Genomic DNA, 9391 nt, shown 5'->3' on the forward strand with positions numbered 1-9391 from the left:
TCCCCACTCTGTCTCTGGTGAATCCTCTCACCCTCCACATCTCTGGCCTGTACCCCAGTTCTATATGAATAAATAAATAAATCTTAAAAAAAAAAAATTTGTATATTTAGAGTCCCCTTGTTAAGGTCTGAAATCACCGGGTTGCCTCCCCCTGTGACAAAGGACAGGATGAGAGATGCACAAGAAAGCAAGGTTTATTGAGCCAGCTAGCTGGGGTCAAGCTTTCCTGCAGGTATGCAGGCCACACAGGGAGAGCAAGACCCCAGACCATAGGAATGCCAGAGAATATATAGGCCCTATCGCCGTTACAGATGTCATAGCCCGTGCAAGTTCAAAGAGTAACAAACTTCACAGCAGTAACAAACTTCACAGCACTCAAGGACGGGTTTCCAAGAACAGATGTCTCAGTCAGGAGCTGATATCAGGGTCTAGCTTCAGCAGGGGCCAGGAATGTTATCTGCCTGCGCTTCTTTCTGGGCCCAGGGTGAGTCAGAGACCCAGACAGAGGGCCTAGCCAGAGGGGTTTAACACCCTAATGAATATTTCTTTGAGTGCATCATTCCAAGTGTTTATGTTAAAAAAAAAAAAAAGGCAAGTGAGACTTTCTTTTCTACTTGTGTCTGTTTAAGATTTATTTATTTATTTTTCTTTTTTAATAGTTTTTTTGTAATTCTTTTTTTTATAATATAATAGTTTATTTTTACATCATTTTGTACATTTTTTTCATCTCAATTGTAATCCCCGTAGGTTTCCCATCACAAGTCACCCATGTGCCATCACCATAGTCCAGTGCACTTCCCTCCCCCCACCATTTTTGATCCCATTCCCCACTCCACCCCCATAAAATGTCTCTGGTATATGGCTGTTCATTATTATTATTATTTTCTTGCCTGGTCCACTATACTCCTGCTATGAACGAAACCATCCGGTATTTTTCTTTTTCTTTCTGGCTTATCTCACTAAGAACGATCTTTTCCAGCTCCATAAGATTTATTTAGTTATGCACATAGAACTGGGGTACAGGCCAGATGTGCAGGGGCACTGAGAGGATACACCAGAGACAGAGTGGGGAGCAGAACAGGCCAACTGACGAAATACACAGCTGAGGGGAGCAGCAGGCGGGTCAGGAGAGGTCTTCTGCGCCATGTGGGTTACCTGCAGGGCTGGGATCAAACTCTTGCTGCAGTGGCTTTAGCTCTTAGTGCTGTGCTTTAACAAGTGGCACCAGGGAGGGCCACTTGTGTAAGTTTTATTCATTTTTCGCTATTTAATTTTTCAGTTATGTTTATTGAGGCAAGGCTGGTTCACAACACCCTGTGTGTTTTAGGTTCACACCTCTGCTCTACACCTGTATATTATCACATTACACCCACCACAAAGGCCCATAATCCTCCAGCAGAGTCCTTTGAGCTCATCTGACCTTTGTTCTCTCTGCCACCCCCGTCTAGTATGGAGGAAAGACCTTATCTTTTAGAGCATTTTTGGAGGAAACGATACCAGGTTGGCATTGCTATAAAATAATGCAGTGGGGGGACTCAGTGGAAACAAAGATTACAAAAAAGATTGCTCACCAGCTGTACAAACACCTGAAAAGGTAGACACTGTCACTGTCCTTAATCAGCAGGGAAATGCAAAACAAGACCATTAAACACCTACCAGAATGACTAGAAACAAATCACAAGCCCCAAACAAAAACCCCAGTGTTACTGAGAATGTGAGCTGGCCCATGGAGCTCTGTCCTGGCCTTGCGGGAATGGAGATAAGGTGCCGCCATGTTGAAAATTCCTTAGCAGCACCTTCTAGAGCAAAGGCATGTCTGCTCCACAATCGCAATTGCACTCCTGGATAGAAACACTATGTGCCCATTAAGATGGATTCTAGAATGTTCTCTGCAGCTTTATTTATCACAGACTCAAACCAGTTACAAATCAGTGTCGCCCACCACAGATGGAGAAATCTGTGCATAAATTTATTTATGCATACAGGATCTGGGATTAGAAAGGGGGTGCAGACACCTTAACAATGTGATGGGCTGTAAGGGCCAAAGGTTAAGACAACAAGCCAGATGGACAGAGTGGGGGTGGGATTACCCTGAGGGTCACGAGGTAACTTGGAGAGGTTAGGTCTAGAGTCAGGTCTGATGCCAGTGTCAGTTGGGTTCAGTGTTTTCAGTTTCTTTGAATAAGTCAGAATGGTTTGATCCAGTTGGAACCGGTTTGAGCCAGTTTCAATTGGTTTGACCAAGTCAGAACCGGTTTCTGCCATTTTGAGTCACTCAGAACCAGTGTTTATTGGATTTAGTTTCATTTGGGTCAGTTGGTTTATTTCAGTTGGTGTGGACAAGTCAGAACCTGCTTGCCTGGTTTGAGCTGGTCTGAACCAGTTTCAGCCAGTTTGAACTGGTCCAAACCAGTTTCAGCCAGTTTGAACTGGTCCAAACCAGTTTCAGCTGGTTTGTACCAGCAGGTGCCAGTGTTGGTTGGCTCCAGTTGGTTTGGGACCAGAGCAACTACCACAGTATTTGGGAGGAGAGAAAAGGGTGATGTCAACAATTTTTTTTTTCTGAGTTCCCAGAGTGACAAATAGGCCTTGGTGGCTACTGCCTGTAGTAGCCCTTTAACAGCACCTACCTGCTCAAAATACTCAGAACACTATACTGACTCCCAAGAGCCGCATGCATTTAGCCACATTGATTTCTAGGTAGTTACTGCTCTACTCTTGCTCTTTGTTTTCTCATTTAAGGTTTTGTGTATCTGGAGATCAGTCTGTTGGTTTTGAAGAATTTGCAGGGATTCTTTTTTTTTTTTTTTTAAGATTTATTTATGCATCCAGGATCTGGGGATCTGGGGTACAGACCAGAGCTGTGGGGGTGAGAGGATTCTCCAGAGACAGAGTAGGGAGCATAACACGAGGATCCACTGAAACCCACTGCTGAGGGGAGCAGCGGGATGGACAGGAGAGGCCTGCTGCACCCGTGGGTCAGCTCTTAGTGCTGTGCGTGACCCCTTGCGTCACCAGGGAAGCCTTGCTGGGATTCTTTATCTTTTGCTTCTTTAAGAACCCTCAGATTAGAGCAGAATCTTTCAAAATCTGTTTGAACGCATCTGATATGTTAATATTCTCCCCTTTCCCCCTTATATACTCTCCCTTTATATTTAGTTTTAAGACTTTTTCAGATTCATATTCCATTCTTGGTACACAGGGTGTTAAATGTATATTTGTAAAAGCCATTTTTGGCAAGAAATATATCTAGTTTATGTAATTCTGTTGGAGGATACATAATTTCCAATTATCTCTATTTTGGAAACACATTTAATTAATTATACAGTGCTATCGTTTCGATGATAGTTTTTCCCCATTAGATTATAAGCTTTACAAATTTCTGCTTAATGCTAAACTGACAAAATAAAAGCAGACTGTGATGCTTTAGAAAAAGGCTTATGAATGAGAGCTACATTTAAAGTTAAGTAAGATCTATTAAGTCTGGTCATTATGTTTCTTTACTCAGCAGAAATACATCATTTCCATAAATGCAGATTTAAGTTACATATTTGGAGTTTATTACTTTTACTTTATCTTCTGTTATTTGAATCACACACTGTCAACTGATGCAAATATTAATTTTTTTCTAACTTCCTGTTGGAAGTGCGTATATTTTTGCTTTCATTTTCTCAGCTTGTGTAGAAGGTCCCTGTACTAAGCTGGTCTACGACTGGAGGACACGTCCACATTATGGTGATGAGTGATTCAGGCAGAAGTCATTTATCAAAAATGTGTTTACTAAATCAGTTTGCTTTGTGTCCAGAGGCAGTAGGCTGGTAATCCAGTACTAATTTATTGAACCCAGATTTGTTTGAATGTCCTCACAGCAAAAAGAAATAAAAGTCCCTAATTCTGAGAAGAGGTTGTTGGAGGAACTATGATTGAAGTTCATCATCATATCATAAATGTTCATTTTCAGTAGTAAAAAAATTCCTAGAAAGGGCCCTCCCTGGTGGCACAACAGATTAGGAAGCAGCACTGCAAGCTGGCCGCAGCTGCTTCAGTGTGAGTTCAATCCTCAGCCCCAGAGCTGACCCACATGGCGAGCCAGACCTCTCCTGACCCGCCTGCTGCTCCCCTCCGCAGTGTACTTCGTCGATCTGCCTGTTCTGCTCCCCACTCTGTCTCTGGTGAAGCCTCTCACCGCCCCTGAGCCTCTGGCCTGGACCCCAGTTCTGTATGCTCAAATAAATAAATCTTTAAAAAAAAAAAATTCTACACAGGATCCTGCAGCTCCATTTCTAGGTACTCAAAAGCATTGAAAGCCAGATCTGGAAGAGATTTTGAGTTTCATGTTCATACCAGCTATTTTCATGATAGCCACAAGATGTGCCAGTGTGTCCATTGGCAGATGAATGGGTAGACAGTAGGTAGCATATTCCCACAGTGAAGTATTATACAGGCTTACAAACAGATGGACCTCGAGGACCTTATGCTAAGTCAAGTTAAGTTAATCACAAAAAGTCAAGTACTATTTAATTTCTTTCATATGACCTCCTAGGTCATGGTCAAATCATGGACAAAATAGAATGATGATTGTTCGGGTGTGAGCTTTGGGGAGTTATTGATAAGTAGGTAGCAAGTGTCAGTTTTACAGGAGGAAAAGAGTTCTTGAGATCGGCTGCACTGTGATGTGAACATGCTTAGCTACCGAATGGCATGTCCCAACGGGGAATCTTTGAATAATTAAAAAAAAAAAAAAACCAGAAAACTTTAAATTTAGAAAAGTAACAAAAACCTAAAAGTGGCTCAGGATGACTCCAATAAGAATTTGCAAAGCTTTATGAAGGAAATGATGAAACATGAAAACATTAACTTACACATTGATAGGTGGGAAGGTGAGATGCCCCAAGATGGCGGCAGTGGGGACCAGCCCGATGGCAAGGCCAGAAAACCAAAGTTGCGGGTTCGTGGGAACTCAGAACAAGAGAAAAAAGCCCAGTGTGTGTATCGTTCCCAGGACAGTGGTTGGCCGTGGGGGTGAGGCTAGTAGAAGAGGGGAAAGAAGGCATCAGTGATGGAGGTGAGACTGGCAATGCTGGCTTCTGGATCCACTCCTAATTCCTCTAGGCTCTAAGCCAGGTTACTGGGCTGCTGGTGGAGACGGGCCAGGGACTCAGCACATCTGCCTCCACCTGCACCTGGAGAACAATCTGGAGTTGAGGCCAACTCCATTCCATCGCCGCCTTGACCAGATGCCCCGCTGGCAGGTACCGGTCAGCTCAGGAGTCAGCTGGCCGGTCCCCAGGTTCAGCCCGTGACCGTACGCAGCAGTCTAGCCTTCCCGTGATCCAATGCCCATCTTGTCAAAAGGGGTGAAAGCGATACCTCAGCCATCAGGAGGCTGAGTGGAACCGAAGTTCCCCAGAGAATGTCCAGCAAAGTACCAGGGACGGGAGAGGGCACTGTCACTGCTGCTACCACTGCCGCCACCCCCACTGCCACCCCGGAGGCTGGAGTAACCCTGGGGCTGGAGTGACTGAGGCTACAGAGTCAGCATGGTGATGCCGCCCCCTACAGGGCCCACCCAAGGGAGGAATGTGAAAAGCTGATGACACAGAGCCCTGAGCTCGTCCTGTCTGGACTTGGGGTCCAGTCTGGGGCCCCATTCAAGCAATAGTCCTAGAGCTCCTGGAGATGACGTGGGTAGACCCAGAGCCTTGCAGAACACCCTAAAGGGGAGAAGCAGGTGGGGGCCCTCGTGGGTCCTGCTCTAAGGTTGGGGTATTCTGTCCAGTCTTGCAGCCCCGGCTTAGAGGGGCTTGAGGAAGGTGCTGCAGAGTACAGGCCCTTTGCTAGCCTCAGGATACACCTGATAGGTAGGGTGTGAGAAACAGGAAAGTCCGAATGCACCCCAGGGTTTCTGATGGGCGCTGCCCCTGTTGAGATGGAGAGCAGCAGGTGGGGTGGCTGGGGGAACCAGACTCAGTCTGGGGGAAATCGAGGCTCAGAAAAGTTAAGTCCACAGGAGCAGAGTAAGTATGTGAACCTACTGTGTCTCGCCACCCCCAGGCATCACGCCTGCTGCGCACCCCCAGTCCCTCCCGTCCTGTTCCCTCCCGCCCCCTCTCTGTCAACAGTCATGGCTAATCCTCCTGCACATTCACTCTGTACATCTTTGAAAGTGTGAGCAGGTAGATAAGTAACCAACACACACATGCACCCCACTTTTTTGTTGAATCCTCATGAACAACGGTGGGCGGTTACTGCTCTCAGGACAGTCCTCACACTTCCAGCCAGGCCACTGGGTTAGACGCGGAGGTCACATCTGGAGGGCACACATCTGGAGTGCGGGCTCCTTTGTGGCCATCCCCACATCCCTTGGCATGTCTGAGGGGCGCCCTTCTGGCAGCCCCCTCTGCTGGGGCCCAGGGGTGCTGAGTGGGCGGTCAGAGGCTCTTGACTTCTATGGGGGAAAGAATTCACACACAAGTCAGTTTGGGTGAGTTAGAGCTTTATTTACTGGAGGTGTGAAGATGTGGATTGCGCTGTCTTTGTTACTCACTTTTCCCAAGTTTTCTGTTTTGTTGCATAAGCTGATGGCTGACTGTTGTGGAAAGGCACACAGTGCCTGCTTAATAAAGACCTTTGGCCAGGCTGAGGGTGCCCGTTACAGTGTGCTCAGTATTGTCAGTTATATTTAAATTGGCCTGATAATATGGCAATATTAATTGGCCATAGATGTATAATAATAATAGCAACAATAGTAATAATAATAATGGACTGCATGCAGGGGATTCATAGAATTTTACTTGGGATCTTATTATTTTTTTTAAAGATATTTATGTATTTATTTATACGTACAAGGACTGGGGTGCAGAGACAGAGTGGGGAGCAGAACAGGCAGATTGTTGAAGTACACTGCTGAGGGGAGCAGCAGGGTTGGGGGGGAGGGTCAGGAGAGGTCTGCCATGCCGTGTGGGTCACTCCCTGGCTGGGAATCGAACTCAGGCCTTAGAGGTGGTAGCCCTGAGACTTAACCTCTAGGCCACTAGGGAGGCCACCCCACTTTGGCAGAGGTGGGAGGGGAGGTTTAAGGCTGCAGATGTTTGAGCTGGGGTAGAGACATTTGTCTAGTTTTGCTTATCACAGTGCCTGAACCCCTCACCTCCTGTGAGCTGAGGTGGAAGTTTTACAACTGTGGCACTGGTGTGAGATAAGTAGGGTTTGCGTGGCCTGGTGTAGAAATGCGCGTGGCTGTTTGTCAGAATTCCTGGAGGGGGAGCTGGGGTTCTTGGCCACCCCAGCGCCCTGGACATGTGCTCGACGCTGATGCTCGCGGTGGCTCATGGCTGGCAGAAGGCCCTGCTTCCCACCTCCCTTCTTTGGGGGGACCGCAGCCATCCAGGAGACTCCGTGGGGACCCACAAACAGAAGGCAAGGGGGAGGCACGTTGGGAAGCTCTCACAGACCCGGTCTGGCACGCATGACCTCACTAGACTCCCCAACAATGGGTGGCTTGATCTTTTAGGGGGAACAAAAGGAGACTCAGACAGCTCTTGCTCAAGGCCTCAGACTGAGGGGGTGGTGGAGAGCAGCAGGCCGGGTCCAAGCCCCCGGGTGCTCACAGACGCTTCTCTCTCCTTCCGTGGGGCTAGGGATCCTCCTAGCCCTGGGGCCGCCCTGCCTCTTTTGCGTGCATTGTTCAGATGGTGCCTGGGAAACAGCCATGTGGGCCAGGGCACCCGCAGGCGTCCCCAAGAGTGGCCTCTGGAGCCAGGACCAGTGACTTCACTGTGGACTGTGCCCCGGGCACAGCCTGGGCCTCCCACACCCACAGTGCGCCATCTTCTCACACCCACAGCCAAGCGCTCAGCGAGTCCTGTTGTTTTCAGCCTCACAGAATTGATCCAGAACCACACTTCTTCTGTCCCCACCACAGCCTTCACCCGGTCCTGTCACTTTCATCTGCTGTCTACACTGGAAGTCGAACTCGGAGCCCTCCTTGCCTCCCTTCTCCCCTGTGGAGTCTGTGACCAGCACAGGCAGATTCCACCTCAGGGCCAACCCCCCCCCAACACGTATCCGCAGGTATCCCCGTGGTTCGCTCCCTCCCCTCCTTCCATTCTTTGCTCACTTATCACCTTCTCCACCAGGTCTCCCTCACCGCCATGTTTAATACACACACCTCACCTCTGTGTCTCCCGCCCCTCAGAAGCTTCCTCCAGATTCTCCACCCGCTCCACTGCCTGGTCTCACGCAGCTGCTGGCCTCAGTCACCTTCTCAGGCCTGATAAATGAACCTTTTTTCTACGCAAGTATGATCGTCAGCCTCATTCTTTTCTTTGAGGAGATGAAGGAGCAGAGGGGTTAAGAAATGAGGCCAAAGGCACCAGCTCACAAATGATGGCGAGTTAACTCCTAGGAGGGACTGCCTCGATGTCCCCTTTCAAGTTGGCCACACACTGGGCCCCATCTCTGGACCAGAGGCTTGGCGAAAACGCCTGCACCTTGCATCTGCAGAACACCTGGAGATCTCATCGAAATGCGCGTAAAGGAATAGAAGAGGAACTTCCCAGAAGGTCAGGAAAGGGGCCAGGAAGAAGCCCAGGGGGATGGAAGTGGGCCGGCACATTTCCTGAAAAAGAATCTTGCTAGAGAGTCTGTTGACCCTGGGGCAGTGAGAGGGGCCTTGGTTCAGAACCTTCTGGAAGGTGCTACAGGGAGGAGGCAGGTGGGTGGGAGAGTGGGCTGGGACCTGGAATCAGGGTCTGGGCTGGGGATCCAGCTGCCTTCATCCCCCTCTTCCCTCATCAGCCCTCTGTCACAGGAAGTCCAAGATTGAAATCCAGGATCTCCCAGAATATGAGAGGGAGGACAGACGAGTTGTGAAAGAGATGCTTTTGGAATTTCCATAGCGACTCATTCCTGGGGTGTAAAATCAGAGGAAGGTTTTGTTGTTCTAGCGATTGGGGGCAGCCCCCAGCACTTCCTGGGCAGGAGACCAGCATGCAAATCTCTGCCGAGTCTCCTGGCGCCCCAGACAGGCAGCCCACACCATGTCCCGTGAAACCTTCTTGAGGAGAAGAATTGCTTGTAATTACCCGAGCCCAGCCGGCACCGTGTACCATTTTATTCGTAAACAAAGACTTAAAATTTTCTGGGAGCGCAACTGCTAGGTGAAACAAAGGAAGTGTGTTCCTTGTTTTCCTTTTCCTTTTTGTTCTCTGAGTGACAACTACGGACTCCTGTGTCTCTTCACTGGTGACAGTGTCGACAGCATTCGTGCAGCGTCTGCTGCCTGAGCAGACCCCAACCCCTGCAATTTGTCTTGCAGCTTAATCAGGCCTGAGTCTTTCATTACTGTTTTTTTTTTTTTTAAAGATTTATTTATTCATACAGAGCTGGG

General features: G+C 48.3%; 1 protein-coding gene across 2 annotated transcripts in view; it reads left to right on the forward strand.

Moving 5' to 3' along the window:
- The window catches only part of LOC101623974 (iron/zinc purple acid phosphatase-like protein), an 87358-nt gene that overhangs the window by 48861 nt on the left and 29106 nt on the right, over positions 1 to 9391 (forward strand). Inside the window, exon 1 of one of the 2 annotated variants that reach the window (XM_012730604.1) lies at positions 8439 to 8564. The exons of the other annotated variant lie outside the window; for it this stretch is intronic. The gene's annotated coding sequence lies outside the window, so the exon portion shown is untranslated. Of the gene's footprint in view, positions 1 to 8438; positions 8565 to 9391 lie in introns of those variants that run through there. 2 annotated transcript variants of the gene reach the window in all.

Source organism: Condylura cristata, unplaced genomic scaffold, assembly GCF_000260355.1.
Source record: "Condylura cristata isolate star-nosed mole 26May11 unplaced genomic scaffold, ConCri1.0 scaffold00028, whole genome shotgun sequence".
Lineage (NCBI taxonomy): Eukaryota > Metazoa > Chordata > Mammalia > Eulipotyphla > Talpidae > Condylura > Condylura cristata.